This window comes from Podarcis raffonei, chromosome 12, assembly GCF_027172205.1.
Source record: "Podarcis raffonei isolate rPodRaf1 chromosome 12, rPodRaf1.pri, whole genome shotgun sequence".
NCBI classification, from domain to species: domain Eukaryota; kingdom Metazoa; phylum Chordata; class Lepidosauria; order Squamata; family Lacertidae; genus Podarcis; species Podarcis raffonei.
Genome location: NC_070613.1, coordinates 9,150,903 through 9,173,567, shown reverse-complemented (window position 1 = coordinate 9,173,567; position 22,665 = coordinate 9,150,903). Strand labels below are relative to the sequence as shown.

Here is a 22,665-nt window from a genome sequence, read left to right as displayed (position 1 = left end):
ATTCAACTCAGTACATAACAAATCCTGTCTGAAATCTTGGAAAGCTACGGCCAGTTAGTGTTTACAGTACTGAGACAGTTGGACCCAGTGGGCTAACTTATACTAAGGCAGCTTCCCAGGTCCCATTTTCAATCATAGCTCAGCTGGTAGAGCATGAGACTCTTTAATCTCAGGATTGTGGGTTCAAATCCCATGTTCGGTCAAAGATTCCTGCATTGAAGGGGGTTGGACTAGATGACCCACGTGGTCCCGTCCAAATTCTATGATTCTGTGAATCCCTGGCCGCTTTAAATGGTTTGTCAGCCATCTTGATTCAAAATGGCGTCCAGTTGTATCCAAACGTAGATGGAGACCTGCTCCCTGATCCCACGAGCCATCGTCCAAATTTGGTTACTATGGACGGTATTCCTAAATGTTAGACCTGTTGAAATCAACACACCTCGCTTAATGTGTTCTGTTTCTTCCTGAGGTCTTGAGACTTCAGCAAGTGACTTCACACCATGCCCATTGGCCTCATAACACACCTTGTCTTGTCACTTTGTCACCATCCAGAAAGCACTACTCACAAGGAGAAAGAAGGCATCTCCTCTCCCTTCGACAACGCTTGGTGCAGCTGCTACCTGCGCCTCAAGAAAAGTCAACAGCTGTAAGTGAACTAATGTGTTTTGGTCCCTGGGGGGGAACCCTTCCTTTTCCCAACCATGATCCAGTCAAGATTTGGCATACAGTCATACCTCGGGTTAGATGCGCTTCAGGTTGAGCGTTTTCAAGTTACGCTCCGCAGCAACCCAGAAGTAACGGAGCGCATGCACAGACACTCAAAATGATGCCACGTGCATGCGCGGAAGCAGCAAAACATGACTCGCGCATGTCTTACGTTTTACTCAGGATGTGAACGGAACGGATCCCGTTCGCATCCAGAGGTACCACTGTAATGACATGTCCCCAAGCAATCGTGTCACCTCAAGAACCTGTAAAGGTAAAGGGACCCCTGACCGTTAGGTCCAGTCGTGGCTGACTCTGGGGTTGCGGTGCTCATCTCGCTTTACTGGCCAAGGGAGCCGGCGTACAGCATCCGGGTCATGTGGCCAGCATGACTAAGCCGCTTCTGGCGAACCAGAGCAGCGCACGGAAACGCCGTTTACCTTCCCGCCGGAGCGGTACCTATTTATCTACTTGCACTTTGACGTACTTTCGAACTGCTAGGTTGGCAGGAGCAGGGACCGAGCAGCGGGAGCTCACCCCGTCGCGGGGATTCGAACCGCCGACCTTCCGATCGGCAAGCCCTAGGCTCAAAAGTTTAGACCACAGCGCCACCCTTACCCTTGCTTCAATCTCTTCTCTACTTTTGCATCACTTGAAGAATTTTATAAACTCATTAAAAATACCAAGGTGGGGAGGGGGAAAAGGAAAATCTTGGTGTTCCCCCACACTGCACAACAACCACAGATCTTGCTAGAAAAGACAACAGGACTTTTATGAAGTGCTGTTCTATTCTCACCAATTTATCGGTGGGGTTTCTATTAAAATATCGTTAGAGCAATCACCATTGAGAAAGCTCAGAGTGCCACCTGGTGGGGAATGTGCTGTTTGCTTTTCATGGAAATCATAATTCAGGGATGGGGAACTTGTGGTCCTCCCTAAATTGTTGGACTCCAACTCCCATAATCCCTGAGTTGGCCCGTGAAGGCAATAGCCCTCCCATGTTTGGCCACCTCTTCTGTGGCTATGAGTGTGGAAGAAGATCGTACCTCCCAAACGCATCCATTCATCGAAAGTGTGTTTGCCCTGTTCACAGCTACTGAGGAATGTGTGGAGGTCGGGCACGATTCTGCTGCTCCTTTCCATGCCACCAGGGCAGGACTTTGGGGCAGAGGTCCATGGCCCTAGGCAACAGAGCAGGACCGGCCCACCCATGAGGCAAAGTGAGACGACTGCCTCAGGCAGCAAGACCCACAGGGACAGCAGTACCCAGTGCAGAGATTTATCCACCTGTTCCTGATGTAGATCTTCCCTCACCCCTTCTTCCGTGGCAGGGAGGGGAGGGACGCCATTTTGTTGCTTGCCTCAGGCGCCAAAATGTCTTGGGCCAGTCCGGCAACAGAGTGAACAGGAGGGCCCCCAAACACAGCAAAGTGCAATTATTGTTATCTATCTATATCTATCTATCTATCATCTATCTATCTATCTATCTATCTATCTATCTATCTATCTATCTATCATCTATCTATCTATCTATCATCTGTCTATCTATCTATCTATCTATCATCTATCTATCATCTATCTATCTATCTATCTATCTATCTATCTATCTATCTATCTATCATCTATCTATCTATCTGTCTATCTATCTATCATCTATCTATCTATCTATCTATCTATCTATCTATCTATCTATCTATCTATCTTCTATATCATCTATTTCTATATCTATCTCTATCTATCATCTATCTATCTATCTATCTATCTATCTATCATCTATCTATCTATCTATCTATCTATCTATCTATCATCTATCTATCTATCTATCTATCATCTATCTATTTATCTATCTATCTATCTATCTATCTATCTATCTATCTATCTATCATCTATCATCATCTATCTATCATCTAGCTTTCTATCTATCTATCAGCTATCTTTCTCTATCATCTATTTCTATCTTTATCTATCTATCATCTATATCTATCTATCATCTATCTATCTATCTATCTATCTATCTATCATCTATCTATCTCTATCTACCTTCTTCTCTTTATCTTTTCTGTCTCCCTATTTCTTGATTTTTCTTTCTCCATATTTTGGTTTCTCGTTTTTCTCCTCCTTTAACGACAAAAGTTTGCCTTCTGTTGTATTTTATGTTGAAAACCTGAGACGGGCCCAGGCTCTCTCACCCTGGGGGGGGTGTGTGTGACTGCTTATTCATGGCTCTTTATTTAAGCTGCGTTACGGAAGGCGAAGGGAAGATGGCTATGACCTCAGAGGCATACCTTTTATGCAGAAAGGCGATAGACGCACTGCATCCATAAATAAGCTAATTGTCATGAAGGAGGCATTTCTGTGTGCTGTTGTTTAGTGTCCAGGGTGAAGGTGAATGAATCTGCAGGGGAGAGGAATCCACTGGCATGAGGTCACCCTTTCCGTTCTTGGGGAAGCTACATTTCCCAGCCCCCAGGCCTCTAAATGCACTTGCCAGCAATGACATCTGACACTGGGAAAAGCCATTCCTTTCCCAAAAATGCTCCTGAAATGTTTGGTCACCCGAGTGTCACCCAGAGCTCGGCTGTCACAAGCCTGGGTGACACAATGACACATTTGTGACATAGCTACGAGATGCGTAGGGATGAGCGGACCGGCTAGTTTTTGCTGCCTCTTCTGTTTTCTCATTTCCCCAAGGCTTATTTATTTATTCGATTTAACAAAACCAAGCTTTTCCAAAACATAAAACAAAGCAAACATGAAAATTGTAATAAAGGACAAATAGATAAAAGACAAAGTTTAAAAACTGATGTTTTAAAAAATCAACATGTTGGCAATTAAAATCAGGAGTTGATATAAAATCAGATTAAAACAGAGAGCCTAGGCCAGGCATGTCCAAAGTCTGTTTTGGGGGCCTAATCCGGCTGTGGCGGTTTATTTTCTGGGGTAAAATCCTTAAAAACCCCTCAACAACTTCAAAAAAGCCCAACAACTTTGGCCGGCCCCCACGGCCCTTCACTTCATCAAATCTGGCCCTCTTTGAAAAAAGTTTGGACATTACTGGCCTAGGCTATCTGAAGGACCATATTCTCCCATACGTGTCTTGGCCCTGAGATCTTTGGGGGAGACCTTTCTCTTCGTCCCTGTACCCTCACAGGAATGTTTGGTGGGGAAGTGGGAGAGGGCCTTCTCAGTGGTGGCTCCCAGACTTTGGAATTCACTCCCTAGAGAAGCCAAATTATCTCCCTCCTTGTTGTTCTTCCTCTGGCAGATGATGACGTTCATTCCAAAAGGCCTTTGGGAACTGACCGTTTTTGAAGCAGTGCTGTGCTATTTTTATTATTTGTATTTTAATCAATTTGTTTGTGTAATATTGTTTTAATTCTGATAGAGTTTAATTACTTATTAATGGTGATCTTTTCTATGTTTTTAGCTATTTGTATTTTATCTGTGTTGCTTTAGTCTTTGTATGGACTCACCTTGAGTCCAGCTCTGGGGAAAATGCGAGATATTATTATTATTATTATTATTAGTCACACACACACACACCAGGAAAAGAGCACATACCTGTCAACTACCTCATTTGGGGCACCTTGCTTTCACACGATTTCAGGCCTTTTCTTGCCTTTTCACATCCACAGTCTCGCGCAGCACCCCCAAAATATGTGTTTTGGGGCACTGTGCCCGAAAAAGTGCTTTTTCGGGTCCACTATCTCACCATGCCCCCCCCAAAAGTGCTTTTTTTCTGGGTCCGCAATCTCATGTGGGTCGTGCGATTTGCGGAGGATTTCGGTCCCAGAAGATGGTGTCCCAGATTTGGGCCATGTCCTGTCGGAGGGTGCGAGATCACTGGTCGTGACGTGCTCAGAGGCACCTTGCCCATTCCTGTCTTACAGCCTATATTAGTTCGAGGGATCCTTGTCAGGAGAAAATGAGACACAGACCTCCCATGGCCTGGGCTAAAGGTAAAGGTAAAGGTGCCCCTGACCATAAGATCGAGTCGCGGACAACTCTGGGGTTGCGGCGCTCATCTCACTCTATAGGCTGAGGGAGCAGCCATACAGCTTCTGGGTCATGTGGCCAGCATGACTAAGCCGCTTCTGGTGAACCAGAGCAGCGCACGGAAACACCGTTTACCTTCCCGCTGGAGTGGTACCTATTTATCTGCTTGCACTTTGACGTGCTTTTGAACTGCTAGGTGGGCAGGAGCAGGGACCAAGCAATGGGAGCTCACCCCGTCGCGGGGATTCGAAATGCCGACCTTCTGATCAGCAAGTCCTAGGCTCTGTGTTTTAACCCACAGCACCACCTGCGTCCCAATGGCCTGGGCTGGACGGGGGCAAAAAACAAACAAACAAAACCACTGCAGGCCAAGACCTTGGGCTTAACTGGGCTTTAGACTGGGCTAATGGTCTGAAATTAGTTTCTGATCTCACAAGGTGCGTTTGACGTGGTGCCGTCGTCGTCATGACACCACACCTCAGAGCATGACTCAGCAAAGCGTCCCGAGTCCCCGATGTGCTTCTTCCCTTACCGAATTACGATTTACCGAGGGTGGAAGCGGCAGTGGGGGCTTCGCGGACTGAGTCAGCCCTCTTGGCACCGCGAATTTTGTAGGACGTGCTCCTTCTGCTGCTCCCATACTGGCTTACAAGAAATCGTGATTGACTCAGCCTGGTGGAATAGCAGCGCCTGCCCCCTAAAAATAGACCAGCCTTTTCACCCTCCCAACATAGCTCAGGATTCCAAGATATAATCAGCTGCGAGGGGCCGGCTGGAGACACTCAGAGCCAGGATCGGAGCGTGGAGCAGGTCTCTCCTCCCTAGGATATCCCAACGGCCCAGCCTTTCCAACACACCAACCCAGGACTTGCCATTGCAGATTGCTGGGAACTCTCTGTAAGTCATTTCTTGAGATATTGCAAAGGGAAGGGGAAGCTAACGGAAGCTAAATCTGTGGATTTAGGTGGAGTTAGGGATTGTCAAATATCTCGTTGAGCGAAGCCAGATTAACGTACCTGGTTTTTCTACGTTGAGCCAAAACTTCTGCCGGATGGTGGTCATTGTTATTTTTCTGTAGTCAGGCATGTGTTCCTTGGGCCTGGTGAACAGTCACATCCAGATTGCGACTTAACGCTTTTGGAAACTGGTCTATCTTTTGATGTGGGCATAACTGGTCCCAGATGCGAAGGGTGGACCTAGATTCAGGTCTCAGGCAAATCCACTGAAAAATGGATAAAGCCAGTATTTCTACATACGTTCTGGCCTTCCACCCCACCCTCCAGACACACATTTTGACCCTTCCTGAGGTCTTGGAGGGGTTTCTGCCATTCAGAGCCTGAAGCTACAGGTGGTCTTTCTGACATACACCTTTCCCGCCTGCCTCCATTGTGTTTTATCTCATATTGTGGTTTTAGGGTGTTATTTTAATTGTCATTGTTGTGATTTAATTACCTGGGTAATGGTGGCATGGAATTTTAGAGTTGGGAAGGGGGGATCTTGGAAGGCGCCTAGTCGAAACCTCTTGTGTGATGGAGTGATCAGACTGAAGAACTGTTGAATGGGAAGGGACCACAAGGATCATCTAGTCCAACCCCCTACAATCAGCTAAAGAATCCAAAGGGCAGCTCTGTATACCCTAGACCAGGATTCCCAAAATTTAGGTCTCCAGCCGTTGTTGGACTACAACTCCCATCATCCCTAGCTAGCACGACCAGTGGTCAGGGATGATGAGAACTGTAGTCCAAAAACAGCTGGAGACCCCAGGTTTGAGGAACCCTGCCATAGACCAATCTTCCCCAACCAGAGATTCTCCAGAGACTATAACTCCCATCAGTCTCCACTGAAACAGCTACACATGGAGACTCCCTGCAAATATTTGGTCTAGTCTAGTGAGTGGATAAGGGACATGGGTGGCACTGTGGTTTAAACCACAGAGCCTGGGGCTTGCCAATTGGAAGGTTGGTGGTTCAAATCCCTGGGACGGGGTGAGCTCCCGTTGCCTTGGCCCAGCTCCTGCCAACCTAGCAGTTCGAAAGCACGTCAAATTGCAAGTAGATAACTAGGTACCACTCCAGAGGGAAGGTAAATGGCGTTTCTGTGCGCTGCTCTGGTTCGTCAGAAACGGCTTAGTCATGCTGGCCACATGACCCGGAAGCTGTCTTTGGACAAATGCCGGCTCCCTCGTCCAATAAAGCGAGATGAGCGCCGCAACCCCAGAGTCATCCGCGACTGGACCTAACGGTCAGGGGTCCCTTTACCTTTAGCGAGTGGATGGTTTTGTATCAAATGGGTGGAAACCTGATCTGGCAGTTGGGTGACCGGGTGCTGATCATCATGACTTCAAAGCACCGCCCAGGGCTTGGAAAGGTCCTGTATGGTGCTTTGAAGTGCCATGGTTCAGCCATCTTGAAGGCAGCACCTTGAAGGCGCTTCAAGCCTGCATGTTGCAGGGATTGGCCTTGCAATCAAGTTTTGGGGGAAACGGCTTCATGGGTCAAATTAGAACCCAACCTGGGCCAAACTGAACTATCTACAGACAAGAGAGGAAGGCGTGGAGAGACTTTCTACTCTTGGGGCGTCGCACAGTCTTTTCGTTGCTGGCTTCAGAAATATATTACATAGCAAGATGAAAGAGTTGCTGCACAGCGACATGGGGGTGCTTATAATGGAACGGACACCCTATTCCCCTCATATAATTGCAATTCCCTGAGAAGAGAGACTGACAAACCCTCCAAGTATCCCTATGTTCCAGGGACAGTCCCAGATTTACAGAAGCCATCCTGGTTTCTGATTTGATCCCGCCATGTCCCGCTTTTCCTTAAGACATCCTTATTTTCATCAGATAAATGTTGGTGGAGATGTCTTTATTTTCATGGGAGGAATGTTGGAGGTTAAACCACTCTGATAATTTCAGTTCTGTGAGGGGAACAGGGGCTTCGTAAGAACTCTCAGCACCCTTGGCAAACTACAACTCCCAGAATTCTTTGGGGGAACCCATGGCTGTTTAAAGCAATAGGGTAGCGCTTTAAATGCATAGTGCAGCCTGCGTAAAACAAAGGTGAAGAATGAAAGGGAAACGGATCTGCAATTGCTTTTCACATTTGTTTTGATTCCTCCTTGCCCCCTGCAGCTACCAATTCATTTCAGCATCCCAAACAAATCTGGGTGCATTACATTTCATTTTCCATTCATTTTTAGTTAAAAAAGTGCGCAGCCTTAAAATACCACCCTCTGCCTGTCTGGACAACTACGCTCCGTTCAGCGCCAGCAATGCGATGATAATTCCAAACAATACCACCGGCTCGCGCATTGTATTTCTGAAAGCTCTTTAACATTCCCTCCTGCAACCCCCTGGTCTCTTGCACAGGAATGAAACTGGGCTTCTCTCACCAGCTGCCCGCTCAAAGGCAAACCTCCTCTCGCCCCCACATCCCAAAATGCCACCGGCAGTTGTCACTCGCCTTTGCATTTTTGAACCAGGAATAGCAGCTCTGCATTCTTTCATACATGATTATCTCCCCTGCCTGCCCACCCCCCCATCCCCATCCCTGGTTTCTCTCTCAGGCCAAATGTAACAAGCACAATGACTTTTGTCTCAAACAAGGGGCCATTTGCAAGGAATGTGTGCGAAAGAGGGTGGGGGGCGAGAGACTGCCTCTTCCGAGCTGTCAAAACTTCAGGTTCAGCAGAAGGAACGTGTTAATTCTGCACCACCAGCTATTCAGTGGACAATCGTATTTGCCTGCTCAAAAGTAAGCCCCACAGAGCTCGGTGAGGGATAAGATTGCAACCTAAATGGGCTTGTATGTGTCAGTGCAAGCCCGGAGGGTAGCACTCGAACCCATGGCTTCAAGTTACAAGATTCCAACTAAACATCAGGAAGAACTTTGTGACAGTAAGAGCTGTTTGTCAGCAGAACTGTCTCCCTCGGCAGGTTGTAGACCAGGCACAGGCAAACTCGGCCCTCCAGATGTTTTGGGACTACAACTCCCATCATCCCTGACCACTGGTCCTCCTGTTAGCTAGGGATGATGGGAGCTGTAGTCCCAAAACATCTGGAGGGCCGAGTTTGCCTATGCCTGTTGTAGACTCTCCTTCCTTGGAGGTTTTTGAGCAGATGTTGAACGGCCACCTGTCACGTATGATCTCGCTGAGATTCCTGCATTGCAGGGGGTTAGACTATAGGACCTTCGGGGTCCCTTCCAACTCTACAATTCTGTGATTCTACTATTCCAAAGACCATGTGGTTGAGGTGAGGGTGGGGAGTGATTTCCAGTGGCTGTGCTAGATCTTTGAAGCTGCCTCTTCCATTTGCATCCACCTTCAGACTTCATTGCTTGCCTGGACCAGAAAAAAAGCCTTGGAGAGAGAGAGGGGGGGGAGAGAGGGAGCTGGGATGGCGTTGCTCCATCAGGAATGCAGACAGGATCAGGGTCCTGGCAGCAGGACAATGGCATTGCCAGCACAAAGACGAAAAGGGGGCGGAGCAGGGCAGTGCCAGGGGGCTGAGCATTACCCATGGCCTGAATGGGGCTTGCAGGCTTGCATATATAGCTGGACCCATCACCCTCCAGTTAAAAGGATGCATTGGCTCCCACCCCCCACCCCTGGGGCTATTATTGCTGCTTATCCATCTATGAGAATCCCCCGAGGCCGGGGGCACGAGCGGCGCCGGCGCTTAGCAAACCTTTTGTCAAGGCCCGAATTATCTTGCAGCGGAGCAAAAGGGAGAGGGATTATGGGGGAGGCCACGCGAGTGAATTCCTTAACTTCCAGCCACAGATACGCGGGCCGTTGGAAGGCAGGGCTGGGATGCTTGATGTCTTTGGTCCAGGCCAAGATGCCTTTCCGTAGAAGTTCAGGAAGGGCAAAGATAGATGGAGTGCAAGTGGGAGGAAAAGATGGCCGGCCTTTCTAGCACTTTGGCAAATTTATTCAGTCTTAACAAATAGGTTTTTGGGTATGAGGAATTCAGATCTGCTTTTATTTTGTGATTGGGCAACGCTGGAAAAATCCCCTTGGAAGGACACTCCATCAAAATGTCATGAATTCATGGAGATGGGGAGAAAATGGCACGCAGGGCCTTTTTGCAACCAGAAAGGTCTCTGTGATCATCACTGCTGCCACACAGAACCATAGGGTTGCAAGAGACCATGAGGGTCACCTGGTCCAGCTCCCTGCCATTGAAGGAAACTTTTCCCCAACATGGGTTTCGAACCCACAGCCCTGAAAATAAGGGTCTCATTCTCTACCGACTGAGCTATGCGAGCTGATGTGGCAGTGAGAATGTTGTTTTTTTATTCTTCTTCTTAAAAAAGGAACTTACAAGGAACTTCCACTGCTTCCTAAGGAATCAAAACTTTGAGGGAACGTCACCCCTCCCCATTTTACTTAAACCCCCTCACCGGCTTTCAAGGCTTAAAGTTCTTCCAGTTCAGCACTAAATAATAATAATAATAATAATAATAATAATAATAATAATAATAATAATAATAATAATTTATTATTTATACCCTGCCCATCTGGCTGGGTTTCCCCAGCCACTCTTGGCGGCTTCCAACCAAATATTCAAAACAATACAGCATCAGACATTAAAAACTTCACAAAACAGGGCCGGCTTCAGTTGTCTTTTAAAAGTAAAATAGTTGTTTATTGCCTTGACATCTGCTGGGAGGGCGTTCCACAAGGCAGGCGCCACCACCGAGAAGGCCCTCTGCCTGGTTCCCTGTAACCTCACTTCTTGCAGCGAGGGAACCGCCAGAAGCCCCTCAGAGCTGGACCTCAGTGTCCGGCTTCTCCTTGCTTCCTCCCCTTGGCTTTTCCCTTGCAAAGACAGTTTAGGATTCCTAAGATTCCATGACGTTCAGTGAAGAAATCACAAATCACATCAATGAGGGCTTGGGGTATATTCCAGGCGAACATTTCTACTATGGCATGACTGCATGGTGGGTTGGAATGCAATAGCAGGGGCGGACTTTGGTAATCTTTCGTAATATGGTGCCCCGTGCAAGGCCATAATTTGCACCCCAAAATTGATCTTCTCAATTAAGGGGCTTCTAAATTTGCACCCCCTCGGCTCAGCACTCAGCGCGGGGGAACTGCCCGTACCACTCTAAATCTGGCGCTGGCAACAGAAACTAGTTTTAAAATCGACTCTAATCAGGCTTGTTGGTCTGTACAGGCCCTTCTCATTAGAGATGGGGGCAATGTGACCTGAAAGAAAGAAAGAAAGAAAGAAAGAAAGAAAGAGAGAGAGAGAGAGAGAGAGAGAGAGAGAGAGAGAGAGAGAGAGAAAGAAAGAAAGAAAGAAAGAAAGAAAGAAAGAAAGAAGTCTGTTTTTTCTAGCACCTGCTTTGCCTCACTCCCAGTAATTCCAGTGCTGAGCAGGATGGGAAGCAGGGAGTGGGGGCAGGGAGGCTTAGCCTTAGGCTGGAGACAAGACAAACAGACAGACAGGCTGAAGCAGGGGAGTGAGTCATGTGGCTGTGAGGGGGCATGGCTCTCTTCTACTCAGAAGTAAACCTAGGGTGCTGGGGAATGTAGAGGCCACCAGCACAAGGTGAGGCAATGAGCGAGCAGCAAAGTATTTGCAAGTTGAAGAAGTAGTATTGCATGCTCTGGTTATCTCCCGCTTGGACTACTGCAATGCGCTCTACGTGGGGCTACCTTTGAAGGTGACCCGGAAACTACAACTAATCCAGAATGCAGCAGCTAGACTGGTGACTGAGAGCGGCCGCCGAGACCACATAACACCTACTTTGTCTCCCAGTACGTTTCCAAGCACACTTCAAAGTGTTGGTGCTGACCTTTAAAGCCCTAAAAAGCCTCAGCCCAGTATACCTGAAGGAGCGTCTCCACACCCAGTGTTCAACCCAGACACTGAGGTCCAGTGCCGAGGGCCTTCTGGCGGTTCCCTCATTGCGAGAAGCAAAGCTACAGGGAACCAGGCAGAGGGCCTTCCTGGTAGTGGCGCCCGCCCTGTGGAACACCCTTCCATCAGATGTCAAAGAGATAAACAACTACCTGAAATTCAGAAGACATCATAAGGCAGCCCTGCTCAGGGAAGTTTTTAATGTGTGACATCTTAGTGTATTTTTGGTCTTTGTGGAAGCCGCCCAGAGTGGCTGGGGAAACCCAGCCAGATAGGTGGGGTACAAAAGATAAATAATTATTATTATTATTATTATTATTATTATTATTATTATTATTATTATTATTATAAATGACGCTTGAGATCCATCCCAATTTGACAATTCTATGGTTCCATGACTTTGGAGGACTGGAAATGGCCAGCAGGCAGCAAGGAGTGAAAGCATGCAGGAAGGGGCAAGTACTTAGTGGCGTGGTCCAAGGAGATACAGTGTGAAAGCTGGGAATCCCAATATAACCCCAAAACTGAAGTATGCCAGACTCCTGCTGCAGGGCAGAATGCAACGTACCCATTCTAGAAATCCTTTTCACGCTCCTCCATTAGGAGAAAAGCAGGTTTTTACTCCAGGGCTTTTCAGCAAACATCTCTCTCCTCTTCCTCGTAATCATTCAGCCACATGGGGCACCTCTAGACTTTTCAGCATTTTTGCAGATACTGGGATAAAATTTAGGTTGGCGCAATGGATGTGCCCTGTCACCCACTTGAAAAGAGAAACCAAATAGTTGCAGTTAGGAAAGTGACAGGGAAAGGCATTGAAATTTGTGGGACGTCTGAAAGATGAATGGGAAGTTGTCTAAATAACCTGCAACCCAACCAGGACGAATGCTGAATAAAGATCCAACGGAATCTAAACTCCACAGGAGTTTTGTGCAAGCAAATTAGAAAGAACTCTCAGCCAGTAGGTGGTCTTGGGAACTGATGCCAGGCTCAACCCAGAGTGATCTGGTGAATTCTTATGCAAACATCCAGAGATGTTTGCCAGGGTGGTTTGTTTTCTTTACATTCATAAGGCATCACTATATCTTGCCCACTGTTAAATTCAAGCCCTGGGTTTGCAAGTTCCTCCTTAGGCGAAACATCTGAGAAATTTTGAGGGAAGCCAAAAGGATTTTGGCAAGGGTAGGGAAACTCCTCATTGTGGGGTGGCATGCTGTTAAGGCAGCAATACTGATGAAAATAATCAAGGCTTGGTGCGATCAGTGCATGGATCACGCTTCTCCCAAGGAAGAAAGGCAGGCTGCGATGAAACACAGCTCACACCAGGCTAGACTGGGTGCTGTGCCTCTCTGCTCCTGCAGAGAGAGAAATCCTGCTGGCATTTGGGGCAGCCACAGCAGGGCTTATGCAGCGACACACAATAGGGTTTTTTCGCTTAGCAGGCCTCTTTGTCCGGGGCAGATGGATTCAGCAGCAAAGCTGACGACACGCTCTTGGCCACCTCCAGCATAGAGGCTGGGCGCTGAGCTTGCAGCTTTGCCTTTTTTTTAATAGGCGGTTGCGTCCGTCGGCAAGCCAGGGGTGGATGGTGGCACTCAGCCGGTCTGGAGAAGGAAGCCATCGATTCTAACAGGTGGGTGGCACCGCTGGCCATGGTTTTAACGTAGCAGCAAAACGGGGCAGGGCAGGAAGGGGGAGAGGAGAAGGAGTTGTCTATTTGACTATAGATTCTGGGTCTTGGAGCAAATCTGGGTATTGCATGAGCATTTTTAGTAATGACGGCTACAGTGGAGAGAAAAAATGAGTCAAGTGTAAAACAGCCTCTGCCGACCTCATGGCCTCCAGATCTTTTGGACTACCTACTGCTGATGGGAGTTATAGTCCACAACATCTAGAAGGCAGCCAGTTCAGCAGAGATTGATTTACCGGATGCCACAAGCTGAGCTTTGTTGACTACTCAAGAGTTTGAGGTATTTGTAGCAAGGAAGGAAAAAGGCAACCCGGCCAAAGTAGCCGATCTCACGCACAGAGAGGTTGCCAGCTTTCAACTGTTGGGTGTGAGGTTGTGCTCATACCGTACATCTTAACATTTAGACATTAACTATGTTTTTCGGCACCAGTGGGAAGCTTTCCTCCAGATGCAATAGCAGTTATGGTGTGTGTGTGTGTGTGTGTGTGTGTGAGAGAGAGAGAGAGAGAGAGAGAGAGAGAGAGAGAGAGAGATCCAGATTGGAACAGAGGTGGAAGCAAAGGGTTAAAGCCCTCCCCCAACCATGATCCCAATTTGGATCAATGCCCCTCCCATACAGCTGCTATTTACAAAACACCAGGCAGCCACTTGCACGATTATCGCCAAGTCATATCATGGGCATAGCCAGGATTTATTGGGGGGGGCAGGGTTTATGTTGGGGGGGGCAGAACCGAGTTGTCTGCAACACAACTGGTCAGTAAGTTAAGTATTTTTATTTATTTACTTCATTTGGGGGAGGGGCAGCCGCCCTCCTCTTTGCCCCCTGGCAACGCCTATGGGCTATATAGGATGTCATGAGTTGGGAGGGTGGGCGTGGCTTGAGAAATGGCCTTGCAGGCCAAATTGGAAACACTACTGGCTCAAATTAGGTCTGCGGGGCTGGAGTTCCCCCGCTCCTCTTTTGAAGGAAAGCCTGTCTGTTTTTCATTTTCCGCCAGAAGTGCATGGAGTTTGCAGGCCTGGTTACCCCTTCTGAGTGCCGTTGTGCTGAGGACATGCATCTGGTTGGTCACTCCAGCTGGCCCCTCTTATGTTCTTATATGCGATCAATATATATATATATATTTCCCTTCAAAAAACCAGTCGTTGGCATTTCCAGGCTGAGACCCAGCCATTCTGGTGGCCACCATGCTTTGCGTTGCTTTCTCACAGAGGAACTGGAGACTCCTGAACATAGCTGTCAACGTTTCCCTTTTTTTAAGGGAAATTCTCTTATTCCAAATGGGATTCCTCGCAAGAAAAGGTAAAAGTTGACAACTATGTTCCTGAACGCTTTCTAAACTACCTTCTGTTGTGTTTCATCCACCTGACTCTCCTGTGATCTATGGCTTCCTGACTCTGGTCTATGGTCACAACTCTCGGTTCTCGCTGCTGACAATCTCTCCCTGCTCTCAAGTTGCAGGCTTACCCAAAAAGTTTGCTCTCACCTGCTTGGTTTTACACTTCAGTAGACCCATACCTCACAAGCGTCCTGGGGAAAAACAGAACACCCTGCTTTCTCCTGGAAGAGCACTGGTCACTGTGATCTCGCATGGTTTTGCACTGAGATCTCACCTTGAAAAAGCATTTACCGTATTTTTCGCTCTATAAGACGCACCAGACCACAAGATGCACCTAGTTTTTGGAGGAGGAAAACAAGAAAAAAAATATTCTGAATCTCAGTAGCCAGAACAGCAAGAGGGATCGCTGCGCAGTGAAAGCAGCAATCCCTCTTGCTGTTCTGGCTTCTGGGATAGCTGCACAGCCTGCATTCACTCCATAAGACGCACACACATTTCCCCTTACTTTTTAGGAGGGGAAAAGTGAGTCTTATAGAGCAAAAAATACGGTATTTTGGAGCCGCAATCTTGTGCAGCACTCCAAAACGTGCACTTTTTGGTGAGAGCAAGCACCCCCCCATGTGTGTCTTTTGGGCTCTGTGATCTCGTGCAGGTCACATGACTTGCAGGGAGCACAGACAGGAAGTTCTATGTCGCCGTTTGGGGACTCTGCATGTTGGTGGGTATGGGGAACTTATCTTGTCCGGGACATAACTTGATTCTGCTACAACTTCCCATTATCCCTCCCAAGAAACACATTTCTCCGCTTGGAACTCAGGGCTTGGGAAATTTCAAAAATGCACCCAGAACATCTGGAACAATGTTTGATTCTGAGTCTGGATTCACTACTAATTTGGATGCCACATATCACAGAAGAGCATTAATTAAGTTGCCAAGACACAGCAGTAATTGGTTGCTTGCTACTAATAATGTGTCCACACCTGGACACTGAAGTTTAAGGACAGACCACATGATAAACACGAGTCTGCAGTGTGATGCAGCAGCAAAAATGCCAAATGCAATTCTAGGCTGCCTCAACAGAAGCACAGCATCCTATGGTATTGTTGTGTTCTGCTTTGGTCAGACTTTGGCTGGGATACTGTACATACTTCTGGGCACTGCGGTTTAGAAAGGATATCCTTGAATCAAAAACCTGTAGAGCTAGAAGGGACCGCAAGGATCATCTAGTCCAGCCCCCTGCTATGCAGGAATCTTTCAGACAACGTAGGGCATTGAACCCTACGATTAATCTCCGTGACCCTGAGATTTAAGGCCAGAGGAGGGTGGGAAAGACGAAGAGGGGAGATTGAAGCAGTTGGGAATCTTTAGCATGGAGAAGAGATAAAATGCAGTTTGAAAGGATACATCCAAAATTAATGCCAATTTTCAAGGTGGTTTTTAAAAGACGGGTCAGGGGATGAGAAGGTGCTTGCGAATGGACATATGTGAATCTGACCCAGGGCAGACATAGACTGATCCGTCCTACATAAGCGTGGCCTTGGGATGTGAAGTGGGGGTTATAAAAGTAGACCCCCTCAAAGAAGCTTGTTTCTCAGTAAAAGATGCGAACTCTGTATTGTGGGCACCTGCACAGCGAGAGTCAAATGCCTAGACTGGCTGGGGCCGCCATGCCTGGCCAGCCCGTTGCATCAGTTGTGTGCATGATAGATGTGTCACGCACTGGATTAATAAGTGCAAGGCATCCCCGTGGTTCAGCATGGCATTTTCAGCTGTTTGAGATGTTTAAATGTCAAGGCCCATCATAAATTGGTCTCTGGAGCAGCCTCTCACCCGACGCTGTACTCTGGGGGAAGGGCACCTTGCATGAAGAAAGCCGCAGGTTCAAAGCTCAGTGTTAAGTTGTGGGTGAACATATCAGACGACACAGCGATTCTTCAAACAGCTCTTGTTTAGTCACAGGCTAGAACAGAACTGAAGGGTTCAGCCAGCCTGCTTATATAGAGCTCCACTACAACGCAACAGTAACCATTTTCTGTAACTCTCCAATCACTGAACGTCACTTTCAATCCCTTATTTGCATATGTGGACCTGAGTGAAAACTATCTACAGTATCCCCCTGCTGGCCCAGGGTGAGAACTTCAGTACATAACACCCAGCATCTCCAGGTACGGCTGGGAGAGATCCTGCCTAAAACCCTGGATAGCCACTGCCAGTCAGTGCAGACAATACTAAGTCAGATGGACCAATGATCTGACTCAGTTTAAGGCAGATCCCTATGTTCCTGGTGCAAGAGGGCCCACAGGGGTATTCTTCACCACTTCTCTTCAAAACACACAAAAATGGGCACTGGGCCTGTGCTGGTCCCCCCCTTTCCAAGTAATTTAAAAGTGGTGAAGAATACACCATTCCTGACCACTCCTGCATGTGTAATAATAATAATAATAATAATAATTTATTATTTATACCCCGCCCATCTGGCTGGGCCTCCCCAGCCACTCTGGGCGGCTTCCATAAAAACCAAAAATACAGTAAAATATCACACGTTAAAAACTTCCCTGAACAGGGCTGCCCTGTGTATAGTCTGCCCTATTCAAATATCCACTTTTATTGAATTTGGAGCTTGAGTTTGCGTCTCTTCCTCTTCCCTCCGCCTCCTCTTTTCCTTTTGTGTTGTGTGTTTTGCCATCTACCCTGCACGGAGCTGCAATCCCAGTGCCTTTAACAAACCACAGTTCCCAGGATTCTTGGGGGGGGGTGAGCCACGTGCATTAAATGTGCTTTAAATGTATGGGGCGAATGTCACCAAGGCACATGACTCAGGCTGCTGTCTGTAACTCCTTTTCTTGGAAATGTTGCTTTATAAGAGCTGATAAGCCAACTGTGGGCTGAGAAGTATCAAGCTCAATAAAGGCGAAGGGAGTTGAGTTTTGCAGTAGATCAACCTACACAGAAAACCTTTCGCCTCTAAATTGCATCTCAGTTTGGCAACCCCAGAGGACACGGAGCTAGAGGCATCAAAATGGCGCACGGTTGCACTCATAAAATTGGGTTTTAAGTGACTTGCTCTAAAACAGATCCTATGAAGCCTTTTTTTTAAAAAAAGTGAATGATAATACCAGGCAACATACCTGAGATTTTATGAGTGCCAAAGTTCATCTCGGAAAAGGTGTTTTGAGAAGAAATCTGCCCTTTAGTCTCACTGTCGCAGATCTACAACAAATAACAGTGTTGTGATTATTTGTGAAAGGTTATCACACTGTCCCCCCCCCCTTTCTGTTTTCTTTGGGGATTTGGGACTGGGTTTAGCAGTCCCTAATTGCTGGAAACCTCTCTCCCGTCTTTGGAATGCCATATCCATCAGAGTTGGGGAGGTGGCCAGAGAGACTGCCTGAAGCAAGTTTGAATTTAGGCAGAGTTTAGCTGAGCAGGAAGCAATGCGCCTGTGAGGGGTCCAAAATAGGAGATCAACAGTGAAATCTTATATCTGTCTAGCAAAGAAAATAAGCCCTGTTGAGTTCAACAAGACTTCTTTGCAAGGGCTCACCCTCACTGTTCTTTGCTTCCGGGGTTAACAACTGCAGGGCTTGTTTTTAGTACCGTGTAGGCCAGACGAGGACGCGGGTGGCGCTGTGGGTTAAACCACAGAGCCTAGGACTTGCCGATCAGAAGGTCGGCGGTTCAAATCTTCGCGACGGGGTGAGCTCCCGCTGCTTGGTCCCTGCTCCTGCCAACCTAGCAGTTCGAAAGCATGTCAAAGTGCAAGTAGATAAATAGGTACCGCTCTGGTGGGAAGGTAAACGGCGTTTCCGTGCGCTGCTCTGGTTCGCCAGAAGCAGCTTAGTCATGCTGGCCACATGAGCCGGAAGCTGTACGACGGCTCCCTCAGCCAATAAGGTGAGATGAGCGCCGCAACCCCAGAGTTGGCCACGACTGGACCTAATGGCCAGATTTAGTGGTGTGGCCATCGGTTGCTAACCAGGATCATACATTATCTGGACCCTGAAGCAGTAAGCTTCCTAGCAGGAGGGTGAGGCTTCACTCCACAAATGGGCAAATGCTGGGATAGCTCAGCTGGTAAAACACAAGCTTCTTAATCTCAAGGTCGCAGGTTCGAGCCCCTCGTTGGGCAAAAGATTCCTGCATTTCAGGGGGTTGGACTAGATGGCCCTCGGGGTCCCACCCGACGCTACAGTTCTGTGATTCTGCGAAGTAGCATTTCTACTGGTGCTGGAACTCTGGCACACATCTTAGTGTATCTATCTTTGTCCCTGTTGCAGATGAGAAGACCCTGGGAGTTTTAAACAGCTCGGGCCACAAAAGCCACATACTTCGCCAAGGACACAGGACAGCCTCGTTCCCCTCTGTGAAGGAGCGGTCAGTTCTCTATCTGTCTCAGGCAGCAGCTGCCACTGCGGATCTCCCCGGTGGTCTGACAGAACCAGTAAGTTTCTCAGCCTTGACATTCCTCCCATTTTTCTGAGCTAAAAGAAGTATTTGAGCCATGCCTTCCTCCGGCAAATGGTCATACTGAAGTAGAGGAGAATTGGGGCACAGGGTGGGAGGGTGAATGCTATTATGGGAGTGTGTTTTTGTGGTCATCTCCCTCTGTCCAAGTAGCTAATATACAATGCATAGATCTGAAATGGCTGCCGGGCAATTTTAAAAGTCCAAATAGTTGCAAATACTGTGTTCAGATTGGCATCAGCTTGTTTCAGGGCATACTGTATTTTTCGCTCTATAAAATGCACCAGACCACAAGACGCCCCTAGTTTTTGGAGGAGGAAAAAAAGAAAAAAAAATCTGAATCTCAGTAGCCAGAACAGCAAGAGGGATCGCTGCGCAGTGAAAGCAGCAATCCCTCTTGCTGTTCTGGCTTCTGAGATAGCTGCGCAGCCTGCATTCGCTCCATAAGACGCACACATATTTCCCCTTACTTTTTAGGAGGGAAAAAGTGAGTCTTATAGAGCAAAAAATACGGTATCCATACGATAGCTTAGTTGGTTAAAGCATGGCGCTGATAATGCTAAGGTTGCAGGTTCAATCCCTGTATGGGATGGAATATTCTTGCATTTCTGGGGGTTGGACTAGATGACCCTAGCTCTACAATTCTACAATTCTATGATAACTAGCCTGAATTAGGAATGGCGGAGAAATCCAGTCTGGTTCACATTTCAGCATTAACCATCCTAATCTGAACTTCTGACACAATATGTTGACTGAAGCACAGCTCTCCTTCAAAATTTGTTCTTCTAATTTTGCAATGCAGGTCTCCAACCAAATAATGTGTGCAAAATAAATATAATGGGGGGGGGGTGGCTCTGTAGAAATGGATATGTTAGTGAAAACAAAAAAAGCAAAAAAATGGATTTTATTAAGGAAAATTTGCTTCCAAGCCTATAATACAAAAATGTATATATTAGGAGAAATTTGCACTAAAAGGCTGGTGATTTTTAATGACTTTTTTAAAAAATGCCTACTGATGCAGGCATGTTGAGAACTGAACTTACTGCTGAAAAAACTGAACTTACAGCTAGCCCAACATGAATACAGAGTGCTCTTGATGCAAAACGGATCAGGGCTCCTGCACATTTAACAGTTGTATAGAAGAGGACCCTTCTAGGGGCGCAGCAATAAAACCACTAGCACATTTGAAAAAGCTAAGCAGGGTTCAGTGTGGCTTCAAATTGGATGGGGGAACGCGTGTTGAGATTCACGTATTGCATGGGGTTGGACTAGATGACCACCGTTGTTCTCTTCCAACTCTACAATTCTATGATTTTATGAAAGAGCCTGGTTGCTAGAGGAGGCCAAATGGCCACCTAGCATCATTTTCTCACAGGGTCCAACCAGGTGTTCCACAGGGATAATAATAATAATAATAATAATAATAATAATAATAATAATAATAATAATAAATACTAATTTATTAGTTATACCCCGCCCATCTGGCTGGGCCTCCCCAGCCACTCTGGGCGGCTAAAAACATGATAAAATCTCAAACATTAAAAACTTCCCTAAACAGAATTGCCTTCAGATGACTTCTAAAAGTCAGATAGTTGTTTATTTCCTTGACATCTGATGGGAGGGAATGCAATGAGGGAACTGCCAGAAGGGCCTTGGTGCTGGACCTTAGTGTTCGGGATGAATGATGGAGGTGGAGACGCTCCTTCAGGTATACTGGACAGAGGCCGTTTAGGGCTTTGAAGGTCAGCACCAACACTTTGAATTGTGCTCGGAAACGTATTGGGAGCCAATGCAGGTCTTTTAGGGAAACCCTCCAGGAAGGCCTGAGCACATCAGTATTCTGACCACCTGTGATTCCAAGCAACTGGTACCCAGAGGCGAACCGTCCCTGACACTGGAAGCAGTTGTATAACCATTGTGGCTAGTAGAGATTGGTTGCCTTACCCTCTAATTCGTGTTAAAGCCATCCAAGTGCGTGTCCAGCACTGCATACTGTCTGAATTTTAACAGCTGGAATTCCCTCTTCTACACAGCTGTGAAAAGGGCAGGACCCCTGCTCTCTTTTTCATGTGCCCACCCTGCCAAAGAACCTGGGGCATAACAGTTGGTGAGAGTGTAGAGGATTCTCTTTTGGGAATCCCAGTCTCCCCATCCCACCCTATGCTGCTGCCACATTGAACTACAACTCCCAGAATTCCATGGCCAATGGCAGAGGCGGCTTTGGGGCAGCACGATCAGTTCTTTTGCAGGGCCCTAGGGGGCGTCTTCTCGTCTCCTTCCCAAAGCCTAGTTAGCTCTTGCTCAGCTTTGGGAAGGAGGAAGGAGGGCTCTAGGACCCTGCCAGAGCCACATTCCTCCTTCCCAAAGCCTGCTCCTCCCTTACCCAGCTTTGGGCAGGTGGCTTTGGGCTGGGGGGTCATGTGTCAAATTTTGGCCCTGCACAGGGTGCCAGATTACCAAGGTCCACCCCTGGCTCGTCAAACCAGTCTATGCATGCAGGACAAATACGCCTCCACTATGGTGAAACTGAAAGATCAGAATATCAAGATAAAATAGCTTTAGAGAAATGCGCCTATACACTGACATTGAATTTGGTATTTCCATATTTGTAGCTTACAGGCCTACCAATATGTATTTAGTGATGTGTGTGTGTGTGTATGTATGTATATATATGTATAAATCTACTTTCTGTGTTTCGTTCAGAATTTCATACACAAGATCCCTTTCTAATTCTCCGCATAACCAGAAAGCAAATAAGGTAGGAAATGCTACAAACATAGGTGTGGTTGCCTAATCCAGTATCTGTAGGCGGTTGTGCGGTTTATGCTAACAATGAATGCAGGCTTTGTGTCTCACGCTGAGCTTCAACATCACCTTGTGTTTTAAACCTCACTAATGTGGAATTGGCGGAAAGCACTAAACGGCAATTGAAACCGGAGTGATTTGCAGTTTGGTTTGCAGTGTACTGATTTCTGTTGTTGTTGCTGTTGTTTACTAATACGCTGTCCAGACTTTTGTTTACTGGAATGCTTGTGCATCCAATTGAGGGACTCATCCTGTACAAAAAGCGGGTGGGACTCACCTGTTTAAATTCTGAGCTACCCATTGCATTCTCTGCGATGTCGGATTCCTCTCAATGGTACCCTCTGTGCATCAGGTTCAAACACGGAAGGGGCAATATACCAAAAGCCACACTTTCCATATTGAAATTCAGCTCTTCTTCAGGAGGGAACTCCTCTGAATTTTGCAATGCGGTTCCCCAACCGATGAATGCATACGAAACATGTATATTAGCAAAAGCTGCATGCATTAAAAGAATGCATTTTTTTAAATGTACAGAAGTGCATTGAAGTGAGGGGGATTGGTTGCCAAATTTAATTAACTGTGTGCCAAGAAAAAGTGTCTATTAGGATCAACGTGCATGGGAAAGTGTATGAATTCTCATGCAAACATTATTTACTTATCGCATTGCTATGCTTCCTTTTCCTCCAAGGAGCTCAAGGTGGGGTACGTGGTCCTCCCTCTCCTCTTTTAATCACAACAACAACCCTGTGAGGTAGTGAGAGGCAGTGACTTCATGGCCATGTTAGGATTTGAACCCT

General features: G+C 47.0%; 1 protein-coding gene across 3 annotated transcripts in view; it reads left to right on the top strand.

Moving 5' to 3' along the window:
* Positions 1 to 18,986: 18,986 nt before the first annotated feature.
* Positions 18,987 to 22,665, top strand: part of XIRP1 (xin actin binding repeat containing 1) — a 291,979-nt gene continuing 288,300 nt past the window's right edge. For 2 of the 3 annotated variants that reach the window (XM_053410151.1, XM_053410152.1), the window contains exon 1: positions 21,772 to 21,821. The gene's annotated coding sequence lies outside the window, so the exon portion shown is untranslated. Of the gene's footprint in view, positions 19,041 to 21,766; positions 21,822 to 22,665 lie in introns of those variants that run through there. The other variant, XM_053410150.1, reaches the window with a different exon arrangement.